Here is a 4855-nt window from a genome sequence, read left to right on the forward strand (position 1 = left end):
TGTTTGGCGCCGCAAGCCTGGGAGGGGAGGAGAATTAGAGTGGGGGCAGCGTGCTTAGGGAGGAGGCGGAGCAGAGGCGAGCTGGGGTGGGGAGCTGCCGCGGGGGGAGCTGCCGTGGGGGGGGGGCACAAGGTGGAAGTTTCGCCTAGTGCACGAAACTTCCTTGCACCGGCCCTGCTTGGCGCTGTACATACAGAGCGAGAGACGCGCTGGCTTAAGAGTCCCTGCCCCAAGGCGCTTACAGTCTAACCACACAGGGATGGTCACTTCCAGCTGAGGGACAGTGAGGCCCAGAGTGACTAAGTGACTTGCCCAAGGGCTCCGAGAGGCTGTGGCGGAGTCAGGATGTGACCCCATCTCCAGTCCCAGCCTCGCGCCCCTCAAGAAGGGCGCTTCCTCTAAGCCAAGGCATTTGGGGAGGGAGGGACGAGGAAGGGGGAAGAGACACACTCAGACTCTAGGTTCTGGAAGCTCAGCTTAGTCCAGGGGTTGGCAACCTTTGGCACACGGCTCGCCAGGGTAAGCCCCCTGGCGGGCCGGGCCAGTTTGTTTACCTGCCGCGTCCACAGGTTCGGCTGATCGCGGCTCCCACTGGCCACAGTTCTCGGCTCCAAGCCAATGGGGGCTGCGGGAAGCGGCGCTGGCCGAGGGATGCGATGGCCGCCGCTTCCAGCGTGTGCCAAAGGTTGCCGATCCCTGGTTTAGTTCTTACCTGGAGGAGCAGGTAAGGCACCGCGGAGAAAGCCTCAGTCATTCGCCAGTCCCCAGGGATGAGTTGTTGGAGTAGCTAACCCTCCACCTGCCAGAATCTCATTTTTCATGCAGATGCCGTTGCTGGTCCCAGCAGGGGGAGAGAATCAGCAGCTACAGACCAGCCCATGGCCAAAGCTTGGCCCTTGGTGCCTTGTTTTAAATCAAGTTTTGCTGGAAACGCGTGGCCTGGCGGCCTGCAGGTTAAGGGGTCGTGTCCCCCTCGGAAGGACGCTGCCGCAGACACAAGAGCAGGGCGGGTCCTTAAGACAAGGTCAAGATTTATTTCAGAACAAGAGACTTTGACAAGCGTGAGCCCCTCAGACACCGCGCGTGGCTAGAGCCCAGCTGGGCCCTCTCCCTTATGCCAGGGTCAGACACAGCGCCCCTTGCCTCCCTAGCGATCCCAGGAGAGCTGCCCCACACGCAGGGCACAGCTGGACTCGGAGGGGTTGAGACCTCCACCCCTCCACCAGAGGCTGGGCAGCAGGCCCCAAGGTCTGGATCGAGACCCCTCCCCAGCTAACACCCCCCAGCCAAGCACCTTCTCTTCCGTCAGTGGCGCCCGGATCGACCACTCAGCGTAGCTGTGATGTGTGGGGCCTTGCAGGGGGACAGCACCCCAGCCTCCTTCAGTCTTCCATCCCCAGCCACCAGCCCTCCCGACCCATCTCTGAGCAGTGGCCCCCTGCAGTTCTCCAGCCAGGCACTTCCTGCCCAGCTGGGCCAACAAACATCCCCCAGGATCTGCTAATTGCCCAGCTGGTGGGGAGATGCAGACGACACCTCTCGCTTCCCGGCCCTGCGGGGGCTGAGGGGCACCGACACCCGGCCGAGCTGGGGGGGGAGATCAGCTTGGAGAGCCAGCCCCCACTAAGGCCAGCAGGGCCGAGGCCAGGCAGGAGACATCAGACAGGTGGCTCGTACCCTCAGCTGCTCCTCCCGGGAGCCCCATTTAGAACCACAGCTAATGAAAATCCCCCAACCACCACCCCGAAGTGCAGAGAGCTGGACCCACGCGTCAGGTCTCGGTGCTTCTGGAGCAAGCCCCCTGGAGTGGGCCTGCTCCAGAGCCCCCCTGTCCTGGATCAATCCAGGCCGGGAACATGGCCGGGGCTTTTTGCATAGCTGCCTCTGGGGTTAGTGCCAATAGCACCAACCCACACCATGGCCCCATGCAGACCAGGACCCAAGACACTGCTTGGGCCAGCCAGCAGGGCCTCCGTGGGAATCACCCCCCTCCCACCGCTCTTCCCCCGCCCCCCCCCCCGCAATTCCAAATGAGCCTGAGTTGGGGGGGGGAACCTACAAGCGCCGTTTGCAAAAATAAACCAAAGGGAAAGGGGACGTTCAGTGACCGAAGCGCGAATATCCTGCCAGGCAGCTATATCAATGGAGAGACCAGCTCTCCCCGAGCCCCCTCCGCAGGATCGTGTCCTCTGCAATAGGCACATGGAGGGGACACCCCTCCCCCCAAAGAGGCAGAGGGCAGCAGCCTCCCCTTGGCTGGGCGATTTGGGGAGCTTTTGGCTTCTCAAGGGCTGTTACAGTCAGATCAAAGAGCCCGTGTAACACAAGAACCGGAGATTTCATGGAGAAGCCCGGAACTCGCTTGACAGACACAAGCACTTAGTACTTGCTACCATCTCGTGTTTCCCACTGGCTCCCCCACAGGGCGAGGGCCAGAGCCCGGCTTCTGGCTCAGACCCCGGGCTGGTTTCCAAAGGGTTTCTTGGCAAAGGGTCTCATCCCCCAGAACACTCTACTGGCCTGACGCACGTCAAGGCTCGGCGCTCCTTGGGCACCTAGCTGGGAATCGGTACTCCCCTCACCGGGGCCTGTCGGGGGACCCCACTTGGGCAGATCCCCCAGAAACACACCAGCACACAGAGATCGGCTCCCGACCCCAGCCCTGCCTTGCTTCTAGGAGCGTATGGCTTTCAGAGAGAGCAGCTTGCCACCCTGTGCACCGCCTCTCCCCGCCCCACCGCTGAGTCTGGTGCAGCAGGTCCCCTAGCCGAGCTCCCAGGCCCGTGAAGAACAGCTGGCCCCGGACAGGGCTCCAAAGAGGTGAGGGGCTGCAGACCCCCTTGTGCAGCTCGCGGGAGGTCGTCCTCTGGGAGAGCAGCCAGGGACGGGAAGAGGAAAGGCCAAGCATGGAGTCCAGCTGGCCTGGGCCCCGGTGAGCGAGTCAGAGACCATCGCAGGCATCTCTCAGGGCTTTGATCACACCCGCAGGCCGAGGGGACGCCTGGCTGGTTATCAGCGAGATCCACTCCTGCCTCTGGGCCCTAGGAGAGGTCAGACAGAAGAGGGGTCACACGCCAAGCCCCCGTAATCCACACCCCTAGGGCTGGGCATTCCTACTGTCTCCCTCCCCTAGCGCCATCCTCCTCTTCCTCCTGCCTGTGGCCCACTCAGACCCCACCACACCTCCCACCACCAGTTCATGGCCCCTGAGATCTCACAAGAGGGGGCTGGGGGTGGGACATTTGTGGGGTCTGTCAGAGCTGGATGCACTGGCCTCAGGACACACTGCAGGGCTCCTGTTTTCCCAGGTACCCCCAGGGGATGGAGGGCCTGGGTTGGCAGGTCCTTGCCACGGTCCCCACCTGTGCGCTCTGGCTGCGTGTTTCCCTCACGCTGCACCTAGGGCGGCAGGTACGTACCTTCCTCCCCACCAAGCCGGCTGCTCCCAGCCCCCCCCCCCACACCCAGAGCCGTCTCGCCAGGGAGAGGGTCTGCGAGCCCTTGCACCTTCCCCTCGAGGCCTCCACCAAGATCCCCAAAGCGGCACGTGGAGAAACCAGGCTACGACACTCCCCAGATGTTCAGTTGCTAGCAACTTACGGCTTGGCACATCTCCTGCCGAACCCCCTTCCTACCCAATGGTGCCCTCTTGGCAAGCCCAGCACGGCTTTGGGTCTGCAGCAGCCCCACACGGCCACCCGAAGCCAGCCAAGGAACCCACCTCCCAGCCCGCCACCCACAGCCAGTCTCCCCGAGTGGGAGCACTGCACTCACTCGCTGGCTGCTTTGATGATGAATTCGGCGCTGGCCCCGCGGTGGTTGTGGGAGAGGCACAGGAGGAAGGCCGTGTCGGGGAGCCCCAGTGGCTTGGCTCTGAGGAGCTCCGCTCTGACGTGGCAGGTCTGGGCGTAATCCTTGACGGAAAACCTGCCGTCGCTGCGGGGGAAGCATGAGGGGTGGGGTTCGTGGGGTGGAGCCGGGAGACGGAGTCCGTCCCCCGCCCCCGAACGCCCAGCTCCTGGCTTCCCGCAATAGGCCACGAGATCCTGTACCCACAGACGGGGCATCCCCACCTGGGACTTCCAGCTTTCCCCCTCGAGAGAGCTTTGAGCAGGGGGTGGACTAGATACCTCCTGAGGTCCCTTCCAACCCTGATATTCTAGGATTCTAGGATATGGGGGCACTGCCACCATACCCATCCCACCCCGCCCCACTGCCCGCTCCTTCTCCTAGGGCTGGAGACAATGCACCCCCCCGATGGCTCTCCCTGCCAGCCGGATCCAGCAGGACACTGGAGGGGAATGGCAGGCAGGCACCCTGCCACGCGGTGGGCACGGGAGCAGCAGGTTGATGCACCCCCCACCCGGGAGGTTTCGGTGCCTTGGCCAGGGCAGCAAGGCCCCCAGGGTGCAGAGGGGAGAGCCCGGGCGCCCCACAGACTTACTCCCTCCGGCGGGACAACAGCAGCAGGTCGCTGAGGAGGTGCAGGTGGATGGGCTTGGTGCTCAGGCGGGGTCTGTACCCCACACTCACCTCCTGGATGAGGACCTGGGAGAACTCCCCCGCCCTGACCAGCCAGCGGCCCCGGCTGATGAGCGGGATGGACTGGGGGGGAGAGAGACATAGATCACCTGGCGCAGAGACCGTCACCGCGCTGCCTTGAGGGGCAGGATCGGTGCCGGCCTGAGCCATGCACCAGCGCCCCCTATTGGATCCCTGCAGGGCACCGCCTGCAACCCACCCAGGTCCAGGCTGGGAGGCAGGAGGTCCCACAGGGCGCTCAGCTCCGAGAGGTGTGATCATGGCACTGCAACTCACCGGATTGCACACATCACTCTAGTCTCCCCCCCCCCCC

The 4855-nt window shown here is 63.8% G+C and overlaps 1 long non-coding RNA gene across 1 annotated transcript; it reads right to left on the reverse strand.

The window, feature by feature from the left end:
• Positions 1–2826: 2826 nt before the first annotated feature.
• LOC112124448 lies at positions 2827–4515 on the reverse strand. Its single transcript, XR_002909639.1, has 3 exons — positions 4445–4515; positions 3775–3936; positions 2827–3041 (listed from the first exon to the last, which is right to left on the reverse strand). It is a non-coding gene; the product is annotated as an uncharacterized LOC112124448 (long non-coding RNA).
• Positions 4516–4855: the final 340 nt, after the last annotated feature.

Source organism: Terrapene carolina, unplaced genomic scaffold, assembly GCF_002925995.2.
Source record: "Terrapene carolina triunguis isolate 2854851 unplaced genomic scaffold, T_m_triunguis-2.0 Scaffold24367, whole genome shotgun sequence".
Taxonomy (NCBI): Eukaryota; Metazoa; Chordata; order Testudines; family Emydidae; genus Terrapene; species Terrapene triunguis.